At 44.5% G+C, this 12395-nt stretch overlaps 1 protein-coding gene across 8 annotated transcripts in view; it reads right to left on the bottom strand.

Annotated features, from left to right (window-relative positions):
- The window catches only part of LOC126996929 (uncharacterized), a 145363-nt gene that overhangs the window by 16528 nt on the left and 116440 nt on the right, over window positions 1-12395 (bottom strand). The window lies entirely within an intron of this gene.

The raw sequence follows: 12395 nt of genomic DNA, 5'->3' as shown, positions 1-12395 counted from the left end.
AGGGATTTAATCTTTCAAACTTCGCGCATTTGCTTGAGCCTTCAAAAGATAGTCGGATAAATGTCGCAACGGGTCAGTGTGAGTATTATTTTAAGAGGCAGCTGACGGCCACTTATAGAAGGCTTAAGTAAGAGGATAAAGTGTATGCTCCTCCGTTATTTAACTCCTTCCTCTTTCCGTCATTTGGGAGCAACATTTAGCAGCTTATTTCATGACTTTATTTACGTATATTCTTAACTTTTTTTATAGGAACAGTGAATTGCGGGCTTTTTTTCATAGTTTTTTTTTTTTTTGCCCTTGAGCGATTTCCATTACTGCAAAAAAAAAAAAAAGCCAACCATCCATTTAAATCAAGAGAAATGTGTTGGTTGGTGACAGTTCATTCCCTATTCTTAGGCATTTTTTTCATTGTTTTCTTTTTTTTCCCTTGAGCTTTTTCCATTACTGCAAAGAAAAAAAGAAGCATCCAACCATCCACTTAAATCAAGAGAAATGTGTTGGTCGGTGACAGCTCATTCCCTTCCCTTGGCGGCGTCGGGGTCTGAACCAACGGTAATATCTCTACGCCACTCAAACGAAGGTATTAATAAACTTATAAACTCCAATGTGGCGGATCCCCTTATCACCCGGAGCCTTTCTGTTCATTAGCGTCGTGAATACTTTAAAGGCGTCATCAGCTTGGCGTTGGCGAGAAGTGTCCAATTGGTTTAGATTTTATGGAGTATTATATCGGCGATCCCTTCCGTACGCCGTGATTGTTTGTGTTCGTAAAGGGTGAATGGGTAGGAATGGACATTTTAGAGGGAGAGAAAGAGGAGGGGGGGAGAGAGGGAGGGAGGGAGAGAGAGGGAGAAGAGGAGAGGTAGAAAGAGGGAGAGGGGGAGAGAGGGAAAGGAGAGGGAGAAAGAGGGAGGGAGAGGAGGAGAGAGAGAGGGTGAGGGGGAGAGAAAGGGAGAGAGGGAGCGAGAGGGAGAGAGAGAAAGAGACATAACATACAGGCATACAGACAGGCATTTAGGCACATCCAAATAGATAAAGAGACCAACAGACAGACACTGATAAGACTGGTAACAAAAAAATAAACAGACTGAAAGAAAGAAGAGATACAAATAGACGGTTCGCATTTTTTTTTTCATTTCAACCCACATTCCTTATTTCTATTTCCTCAAACTTGCATTCACTATTTTCTTCCACACACTTTGCCTAGTTCCTCTTCCTTCCAGTCCATATCCCCTATTTCTTATCTCCTTATTCTCTATTTTCTCTAACATGCATTTTCTCCTTCCTATCTCTATTCCTATTTTGTCTAACCCATATTCCCTATTGCCTTATTATTTTTATTTTCTACCCCCCATTTCCCCATTTCCTAACTCGCTTTCTATTTCGTCTAACCCACATTCCCTATTTCCTTCCTCTCTTTGTTTCCTCCAACCCACATTTCCTATTTTCCAAGCTGAACGAGTAATATTTTTTTCAGTTTTTCCATTCTTACTCACATCAAGTATATTTTCCTTTCTCATAGTGACTTTCCTTATTTATGCTAACCCCGCGTGCTCTTCGTTTTTCATCCTCTGCACTTGTCCTTCTTTCCCACTCACACTAATCGTTGAAATTTTCCTCTCCTTTTCTTTGTTTTCCGTCGCTTTCTTAATCTCCTCCTCCAGCAGTTCTTCCGCTGACTCGGTGTTATTAATATTTCATTGTTATCACTTATTCTTCTTTTCCTCTCACATTACTTGCTATAGATTTTCTTCGACTCCTTTCTTTGGTTTTCCTTCTCCTTCTTAATTCATTTCCTCTTTTATCAGTTTCTCGCTTACTCTGTGTTCTTATTTTTCCATTGTTGTTGTCTGTTCTTCTTTCTCTCCCACACTATACGGTGAATTTTTCCTCCCCTCCTTTCCTCTCTGTTTTTCCTTCGCCTTCTTCAATTTCTCTTTTTGTGGATTTTCCGTTGACTTGGCGTTGTTAATTCTTCATCATTCTCGCATTTTCTCCCTTCCTCCCCGCGCTAGATACACCATTTTTCCTCGCCTCCTTCCTCCTGTCTCTCCTCCTCTTTCTTCGCTTCGTCTTTTATCAGCTTCTCCGCTCTGATCGCCGCAGATCCTCAGGTAGCCTCGGAAAATCTCTCAGAGGACATCATCATTTAATTTTTGTTTCCGTGTAATCCTGCAGCGAAGAATATGAAACTTTTACACATTTTATTACCGCATGCGCAATGTTCAGTGTAGCAAGAATGTAACTCGCTGGAAAATAATGCGAGACAACCTGGATACACGGTTAAGATTATGTTGTTGTTTTTCAAGTAAATACAAGGATGATATAACATGCATGGCGCTGATTAAATAAGTTGGTTAGTGGCTTTGGGTGTTCAACAGACCTCAGACCTTTATAAGTCTCTGTAATGACTAAATCTGCCCTCGTCACAGACCTTAAACACCTTACATACAGTGGTTCAGTTCGTTGCTTTGTGCCTTCGGGCTTTCAGAAGATGAGAAAAGATGACAGATACAAATTGACAGTTCACATTCCTATTTTCTTTTTTCACTTTAACCCGCATTCCACATTCCCTATTTCCTATTTCTTTTAACCCACAGTTCCTAGTTCCTACATTCTCCGACCCACATTTCCTTTTCTTTTCCATTTTCTCCAACCTGCATTCTCTATTCCCTATCTCCTTTCTTCTAATTCTATGGTAATGACAAAATGAACCCTCGTAGTCTTTAAATACCTTGATTGAATACGTTGACGAACTATTCTTCTTTGTGGTATCGGGTATTTAAACAGACAAAAGAACTTCAAGAGTCAGACAGCTGATATAACAGCCATAAGATTTTCAAGAGTGTGATAACTGAATCTGAATCCTCACAGACTTTAAATAACTTGACTGAAGACGTTAATTAAATTCTTCCCTTTGTGGCTCCGGGTATTCAAATAGACATAAGAATTTCAAGAGTCGCCACTTCGCGGTGTTAGTGTCTTTAGTGTCTTCGGGAGTGTCACAAATAAGCTCAATCTGCCACAATCTTTCGGCCACTCCTCTAACTCTTTTTAGGAGCAGTGAGTAGCGGGCTTTTTTTCACATTTGTTACCTTTTTTTATGCCCTTGAACTGACCCCTCTGCTGTAAAAAAAAAAAAAAAAAAAAAAAAAAAAAGGAACATACGGAGTAGAAAGCAGCTTCGTGGTTCTCGTATATTTTGGGACTTTCATCGCCATGGTAACGGCTCCACGGCCAATCAGCTCGGCACCAGGCAATGAGTAAGCTCGTGAGGCTAATAGGATTGCTTAGCGGTGGTCCCGTCTTAGTGATCCCCGAAACGAACGTCCATAGAGGTAAGGAGCCGAGGTATTACGATAACAACGGCGTGTGTGTCCCCTTGATGCCGTGACGCGTGTGTTCCCGGTCCATCTCTTAGCGCGAGGGATTACCGGCCCCGCACCGCGACCGTCACACAAGTACTGATGACTTTCGCAGAATACATCCTTGATCTTTCCTCTGAGCAGGCTGACTAATGGACACTGAACGGCTTACGTATTTACAGACTGACAGACATGGACACACACGTGCTGGGAACGGGAAGGGATAGGTACGGATATAAATACATATATACACACATACACTGGACTCATTCACTGCATTTTCAGACTTATTCGTTTCGTTGTCACAAAACTCGGTTCTGGCTTCACATCAGCTCACACGGTTTTAGTATCAAAGCTTCCTGTAATTACTTTTCCTTCCTCGGAAAAAGAAAACATCTTTAAAAATACATTTTTACGCCCATCCACTCAGGCCACCGCCAGCACTGCGTCGCGGCCCCTCGGTCCTGGCGGGGCGGGGCAGGGCGGAACGGAAGGGGGCTGTGAGGGGGACGGGGCTTGAGTGGGGCGGTGGTGGCTGGCTTTTAGGGCGGCGCGACGCGAGAAGAGGCGATATTTATTGTGCTTCGCTAGGAGGAGGATGGCCGGAGTGGGTTCCTCGGGGAGGCTTCATTTCGCCGCGCCGATGAACGCCTTGCAACGCTCTTCCACTAAAAGTCCTTCCTGTGATACAAGCGACGCCGACTGGTGTGTGTGCGTCGTTCTCAGGGCGACAGGACTGAGGGTAGCGGTGTTGTACTGTGGACACTCTTGGACGATATGAAAATAGGAGGAAGGGTACATCCGCATTTTAGTACCCATATCAGAAAGAATAATATGTTGGAAAATAAAGGAGAGGTTCGCATGTTCAATCTAGCTGTAACGACTGATAAGCATTCTTTTGTCAGTACTTAGTTTATTTTGCCTCATTTTCCTAGTCCACTCTTCTTGTAATTTCCAAGTTTACTTTTCTATTATTTCCCAAGTTTTCTTTTCATTTTAATTTCCTAGTTTAATTTTTCAGTACTTAATTTCTTACGATTCATTTTTATTTCCTAGCTTACTTGTCTTCTAATCTCCTATCTTACTTTTAATCTAATTTCCTAGTCAACTTTTCTTTTGATTTCCTATTTTACTTTTCTTTTAATTTCCTACTTTACTTCTCTTTTAAATTCATAGTTTACTTTCTTTCGCCTCATCTTAATACCCTGGTTTACTCTCCTTCCTGCCCTGCGTACTAATCCCAACGAGGCGTCAAGGCAAGTGCTCGGAGCTCCGCATGCGCCGTTAAAGGAAGATTCCGCCTCCACCTCTCCTGTTATCTCCTTGCGGGCGTCACTAATTTACCGTTAATGGGACTTGTTGGCTAACCCCGCGTCTATGGTGCTCACGGGCCGGCGGGATGGCGCGGCGGAGGAGCACAGAGCAGCCTCACCTCCTCCCACGCAAGTCGTACACGCACCCTTCGGCAGTAGAGAGGCGGCTTACGATCCCTTCATGTTGCTATTTTTGCTCTCTGCTGTTTCCCTTCACGGCTGTTCTCTTGCGTCTGTGTCTGGTTCTCTTTTCTTAGTTTTTCTGTATTTTGTCTTTGGTTTTCTTGTTTTCTTTCTCTTGTTTTATCTGTGGTTCTTTTTTTGTTTTTTTTCTTTTGTCTTTGGTTTTCTTGTTTTGTTTCTCCTTGTTTTATCTGTGGTTCTTTTTTCTTGGTTTTCTTTCTTTTGTCTTTCTTTTGTTTCTCTCTTTTATTTGTTCTCTTTTTTTGGTTTTCTTTCTTTTATCTCTGGTTTTTCTCCTCTTGGTTCTCTTGTATCTGTGGTTCTCTTTCTCTTCTTACTGTTTTTCTCCTCTCGGTTCTATCTCTTCTATCTCTGTTCTCTAATTTTCGTTCTTTTTAGCAGACTTCTTCATTGATAAAAAGTAAATAGCTTCATGTTGAGGTAAATTGCCTTTCCTTTAGTAGATTATATCATTATTTCCGCGGCCGCATCACAATTCCAGGAAGCGTAAAGTTATTGCGGCAACACTCTTGAGATTCCGGGGAAAAATTACGCTTTGAACATAATCACTTAATCTCATTTTTCAACGGCGAGTCTGTGGAGGTAAATTATTTCCTGATGTTAGGCTTTTGATGTTTACTAGAAGAAGAATACAATTTTTTTTTTTTTTGGTGTACTGCAGGAAATGGTGGAGCACTTTGCTGAGCTGTGGTGCGTCTGTTCTCCTCTCTGTCCTGTGTGTTGTGTCTGTTCTCCTATCTGTTCTGGGTTGCGTCTGTACTCCTCTATGTCTCCGTGTGTTGCGTCTGTACCCCGCTCTGTTCTGTGTGTGTTGGGTTTGTACTCTTCTCTGTCCTGTGTGTTGGGTTTGTATTCCTCTCTGTCCTGTGTGTTGGGTTTGTATTCCTCTCTGTCCTGTGTGTTGGGTTTGTATTCCTCTCTGTCCTGTGTGTTGGGTTTGTATTCCTCTCTGTCCTGTGTGTTGGGTTTGTATTCCTCTCTGTCCTGTGTGTTGGGTTTGTATTCCTCTCTGTCCTGTGTGTTGGGTTTGTACTCTTCTCTGTCCTGTGTGTTGAGTTTGTATTCCTCTCTGTCCTGTGTGTTGAGTTTGTATTCCTCTCTGTCCTGTGTGTTGAGTTTGTATTCCTCTCTGTCCTGTGTGTTGGGTTTGTATTCCTCTCTGTCCTGTGTGTTGGGTTTGTATTCCTCTCTGTCCTGTGTGTTGGGTTTGTATTCCTCTCTGTCCTGTGTGTTGGGTTTGTATTCCTCTCTGTCCTGTGTGTTGGGTTTGTATTCCTCTCTGTCCTGTGTGTTGGGTTTGTATTCCTCTCTGTCCTGTGTGTTGCGTCTGTGCTCCTCTCTGTGCTGTGTGTTGGGTTTGTACTCCTCTCTGTCCTGTGTGTTGGGTTTGTATTCCTCTCTGTCCTGTGTGTTGGGTTTGTACTCCTCTCTGTCCTGTGTGTTGGGTTTGTATTCCCCTCTGTCCTGTGTGTTGGGTTTGTATTCCTCTCTGTCCTGTGTGTTGGCTTTGTACTCCTCTCTGTCCTGTGTGTTGGGTTTGTATTCCTCTCTGTCCTGTGTATTGGGTTTGTACTCCTCTCTGTCCTGTGTGTTGGGTTTGTATTCCTCTCTGTCCTGTGTGTTGGGTTTGTATTCCTCTCTGTCCTGTGTGTTGGGTTTGTATTCCTCTCTGTCCTGTGTGTTGGGTTTGTATTCCTCTGTCCTGTGTGTTGGGTTTGTATTCCTCTGTCCTGTGTATTGGGTTTGTATTCCTCTCTGTCCTGTGTGTTGGGTTTGTATTCCTCTCTGTCCTGTGTATTGGGTTTGTATTCCTCTCTGTCCTGTGTGTTGGGTTTGTATTCCTCTCTGTCCTGTGTGTTGGGTTTGTATTCCTCTCTGTCCTGTGTGTTGGGTTTGTACTCCTCTCTGTCCTGTGTGTTGGGTTTGTATTCCTCTCTGTCCTGTGTGTTGGGTTTGTATTCCTCTCTGTCCTGTGTGTTGGGTTTGTATTCCTCTCTGTCCTGTGTATTGGGTTTGTATTCCTCTCTGTCCTGTGTATTGGGTTTGTATTCCCCTCTGTCCTATGTGTTGGGTGTGTATTCCTCTCTGTCCTGTGTGTTGGTTTTGTACTCCTCTCTGTCCTGTGTGTTGGATTTGTATTCCCCTCTGTCCTGTGTGTTGGGTTTGTATTCCTCTCTGTCCTGTGTGTTGCGTCTGTGCTCCTCTCTGTGCTGTATGTTGCGTCTGTACCCCTGTCTGTCTCTGTTTCCTTATCTTTTCCTGTGTTAGAATTCATTACACGGTCAGGGAGAGGAAGGAAAAGTTGGAGAGTTTCGTTTAGTCGGCGCAACATCTGTGGGGAGGAAGGAGGAGGAGTGACGTCAGGGTTACCACAACTTATTTCCCAGGTTTCCCCAGGTACCCATTTATCAACCAGCCAGAAGGGGAGGATGAACAGCTGGGTGGGATGTATCTTGACTGCCTAGCCCGGGGATCTTACAACAAAGGAGACAGCTCAAGGGCACAAAAAAGGAAACAATAATAAATAAATAAAAATCCCGCTACTCGCTGCTCCTAAAAATAATCCAAAGAGGTGGCCGAAAGAGGGGTCAATTTCGGGAGGAGAGGTGTCCTGATACCCTTCGTAACTAGATATGCTAACCATTTCACCAGTTTCTTATCTTACTCTCTTATATAACCCAGTGCTAACAGATAACCGTTTTACTCTAGGGGCCGCCACGTTTCCTTTAAATAACGCAGCAGAATAATGGTTTGGTAATATTGTACATGCTATCGTTTGCAGTGGCCCAGAAAGCTGTTGTGTTACTAATGAATGAGACACCGAGTGACAAAATGAATAAGAGAATCATCGTCTGGAAAAATAAGACATTCACTTTACACGGAATGACTAAATCGCAGAGAACACATTACAGGCATGGCGGCGCGACAAGTCCAGGAAATGTCGTATAAATTATTGCAGAAGATGTAATTAAAACTAACCACCATCACCACTGCCACCACCTCCACCACCACCACCACCACCGCCCCACTCTCTCCCTCTCCACCACCACCACCACCACCACCGCCCCACTCTCTCCCTCTCCACCACCACCACCACCACCACCGCCCCACTCTCTTCCTCTCCACCACCACCGCACTCCCTTCCTCTCCTCTCCACCACCACCGCCGCCCCACTCCCTCCCTCTCCACCACCACCGCCGCCCCACTCCCTCCCTCTCCACCACCACCGCACTCCCTTCATCCTCTCCACCACCACCGCCGCCCCACTGCCTCCCTCTCCACCACCACCCCACTCCCTCCCCCTCCACCACCACCCTACTACCTCCTCTTCCACCACCACCCCGCTCCCTCCCCCTACACCACCACGCCCCATAAAGGTCTTCAGGCACATAAATACATGATTAACACAGACGTGGAGTCCGCGCGGAGGTCAGCCCGCGAGCACACATTGCATAATTGGCGTGTTTCTAAACGGAAGCTCGCCTAAACCTACGTATTAGCGACAGGAATAGCGGCGCTCCCCTCGCGGCCGTCCCCCAGCCAGGAAGCGACACCTCGGAGATCGATAATCCTCGGAGGGTCAAGGAAAGGGAAGGGACTGAGGACGAGGAGGAAAATGAGGACGAGGAGGAGAATGAGGACGAGGACGAGGAGGAGGAGGACGAGGACGAGGACGAGGAGGAGGAGGAGGAGGACGAGGAGGAATAGGACGAGGAACTAGGAAACAGATTAAGTAGGAAAACAAAACAAGAAAGGAAAGAAGGAGAGGAGACAGACGAGGACGAGAAAGAGAAACTAGAAAACAAGAAAATTACGAAAGCAGCAGAAGAGGAGAAATAAAAGAACGAGGAAGAGGAAGAGAAAGAGCAACTAGGATAACAGATTAAGTAGGAAAACAAAACAAGAAAGGAAAGAAGGAGAGGAGAAAACGAGGAACTTGGATAATAGAGTGTGTAGGGAAAGAAATGAAGAAAGAAAGGAAAGCGTTAGTGGAGGAGAAAGAGAAACTAGAAGAGTATATGACGAAAGAAAGGAGAGAGTCGAAAAGCATCAGAGGAGAAGGAAAGATGAGGAGGAAAATGACAAAGAGAACGAGGAAATTAATATGTGGGGTAATAAGACACGAGAGGAAAGTGGCCGAGAAGGAAACAGACGACGAGGAGGAAGATGAAAAAGAGAATGGGAAACTAAAAGAATAAACGGGAAGGCAAGAATAAGGAAAGCGACAGAGAAGGAGAAACAGGAGGAGGAGGAGGAGGAGGAGGAGGAGGAAGAGTATAAAGGGGAACGATAGAGAAAGCGAGCAAGTAAGAAGTAATCAGAGGAGTAAGAGAAGGAATGACTTAAAGAAAGGAAAAGGAGAGAGAAGAGGATAACAACTACACAGACGACAGAGAAGAAGAGGAAGAATAAAGAAGGACGGAAGAGGAAGGAGTAAGGAGTAAGAGGAAGAGGAAGAGCAAGAATGATGACATATTAGAGATTATGAAGAAGGAAGAACTAGAAAACAAAAGTAAACAAGTAAACAAAAGAACGATAGAGAAGAAGAGGAAAAATAAAGAAGAACGGAAGAGAAAGGAGTAAGGAGGAAGAGGAAGAATGATGACATAAATAAGATCATGAATAAAGAAGGAGAACGAAGATGAGAGAAGAAAATAACGAGAGGGAGACAGGAGGTAAAAAAAGATAAGTTAAGAAGAAAATGAAAAAAAGAAGATTAGGAAGGAATGAAAGAGAAAGGAAGGGAGAGGAGGAGAAAGAGAAGGAGAGGAGGAGAAACTGAGGGACAGATTAAAGGAGGGAGGACAACAAGAGAGGAAAAAAAGAGGAAATGAGAAACAGGAGGAGAGCGACGCAAGAGGGAATAAGATGAAGAGAAAAAAAAATCGACCAGAGAAAAAAAAAAGGAGGATGAGGAGAAAAGAACGAGGAGGAAAGACTGAAAGGAGGAAACCAGGTGAGGAGGAAAAATGACGAGGGGGGGGAATGGGAGGGAGAAAAAGGAAGAGGAGGAGGAGGGGTGAGAGAGAAGAGCTGGAACGGTGAAGGGAGTGAAGGAAGGAAAGAGGGAAGGAGGGAAGGCATGAAGGAGGGAAGGAATGAAGGAGGAAAGGAAGGAAGGAGGAAAGGAGAAGACGAATGAGGTGGAGGAAATACATAAATAAAGAAAGATGGTTTATTGATCATGAGGGAGAGGTAAGGAGGAAGGGAGGCAAGACGGGGAGAGAGGGAGAGAGAGGAGAGAGAAGGAGAGGAAGAGGGAGAGAGTGGAAAGTGAGAGAAAAAGGAGATGAAGATTATAGAAAGTCGGACAGAAAGAGAGAATGGGAACTGAGAAGAAGAAGAAGGGGAGAGAGAGAGAGGAGAGAAAGAGGAGAAAGAGATGAAGGGAAGAGCAGGTCAGACAAAAAGAGAAGAGAACAAAGAAGGAGAGAAAGGACGGATGAAAGGGAAGGAGGAAGAGGGAAGGGGAGAAGGAAAAAGCTGTTAGAGAAATGGAAGAGTAGGAAAAGAGATAATCTGGAAAAAGAAAAGGGAATGATGAAGAACAGAAGAGGAGACACGAGAAATAGGATGTCGAAAGAGGAAGGAGACATAGGGAGGAGAAAGGGGGAGGAGAATAGAGGAGAAAACGATAAGAAGAGAAAGAAAAGGGAGGTACATGAGGAAAAAGAGGAGAAAGGAGAAAGAGAAAAAGAGAAACAAAGAAAAGAAAGCAAGGAGGAAGAAAGAAAAAGAGAGCAAGGGGAAGAAGGAAGGGAGAGAGCAAGAGGGGAGCAAAGGGAGAGAATAAAAGAAGGGGGAAAAAGAAGAGGGGAGAGAAAGGGGAGTGAAGAAAGGTAAGAAGGTAAGGAATGGAAAAGGTAAGAAGAGAGAAAAAGAGGAGAAAGTAGAAAAAACGCTAAAGAAAAAGCGAAACAGAAAGAAGAGAAAGCAAGGAGGGAGAAAAAAAGAGAAAGCAAGGGAAAAAGGAAAGGGAGAGAGAACAAGAAGGGAGCAAAGGGAGAGAATAAAAGAAGGGAGAAAAAAGAAGAGAGAAAGGGGAGAGAACCAACACTCCCATAAGTTCCCGGAAAAATAGCTCCCATAGGATTGCCAGTCTACTCAGAATTACCTCAGCGCATTTAATAGCACAGGTGAGGTGCAATTAATTCTTATTCCGGGCAATAATAACAGCGGCGGCGGGTGCAGGGACGTAAGGGAGTGGCTTGCAAGTACTCTTCCCTCTTCCTCCTCTTCCTCTTCCTCTTCCTCTCCTCTTTCTCTCCTCTTCCTCTGCCTCTTCCTCTGCCTCTTCCCCTGCCTCTTCCTCTGCCTCTTCCCCTGCCTCTTCCTCTTCCTCTTCCTCTTCCTCCTCCTCTTCCTCCTCCTCTTCCTCCTCTTCTTCCTCCTCCGTTTCCTCTCCTCTTCCTCCTCCGACCCTCCCATACGGTTCGTCCATTACCCTGATTACAAGACTACCACAAAACACAAACCAGTAACCTTTTCATTTATCTCAGGAAACGCTACCATATTAAGTATTTATATGATGCTATTTTTTCTTTATTATACGCATCTTATTTACCCTTGGGAAAAACACACACACACCAAGACTCTAATTTATCCCTGAAAACGTTAGTCTTTATATATCACCGTTTTCCTTCGTTGCATCATTCTACGTTAGCCCTATCACAAAAATAACCAGTTACACTCATTTGTTCTTTATCATCATTACCATGCACTTTTCTTACTCCCTTGTTCTTATTTTTATTTTTTTACATTAAAGGAAGCATATGTTAACAAAAAAGACAGCTAAGGAGTGCGCCGACAAGCAAACCACTCAGCCACCGCTTCCCCTTACGAGCCTTTCTTTTGCTTCGGGCCTATGTTCGTCTCATTCACTCTCAAACACAAGAAGGAAGGTTCACGTGGACACCTCCCTGTCTACCTGCTTCGTCTCATAGAATAGTAATAAAAACGACCAGCAGGAGGCGTCAAGAGCAGTACCTTCAGTGACGGGGCGAAGAATACATCACGCCGCGAGACTGACTTCCATAGCTATCTGATCGCCCCCCGAAACCTGCCCGTCGCTCACACTGACTTCCCCGAGCCATTTGTTCATGCTATCTGCTCATGTTTATGCAGAAAGGCTCGGCAGAGGCGCAGAACACGGACGGCCACACGGTTCACACACACACACACAACAGTCCGGACGCGGGAAAATAAAAAAGAAAGTAAAAAAAAAATGAACTCGTACTGGCCACATAAAAATTCGGGATGCTTTGAGTGGATGCGTGTGCGAGGGAGGAAAAGAAACGGCGAGGGAAAAGACAGCATCAATGAATTCCCGGGAAAGAAAAAGGCAGCGTAATTCTGGTCAGCGAAATTTGGTCCGTGATTCTCTCGTGTGCCGGTAACAGGTAAGCGATTAATGTCCCCGTTCTCACCTGGTTATTTGTTTTGTTTGCAGCGAAGGGAAGATTAAGCCGCCGGGCCGCGTGGGAAGACTTAAGGAGACTTGAAAGTGAAGAGA

This window comes from Eriocheir sinensis, chromosome 11 (assembly GCF_024679095.1).
Source record: "Eriocheir sinensis breed Jianghai 21 chromosome 11, ASM2467909v1, whole genome shotgun sequence".
In the NCBI taxonomy this organism is placed as follows: Eukaryota; Metazoa; Arthropoda; class Malacostraca; order Decapoda; family Varunidae; genus Eriocheir; species Eriocheir sinensis.
Note: the sequence above shows the minus strand (reverse complement) of the source record. Positions and strands in the feature narration are given on the sequence as shown.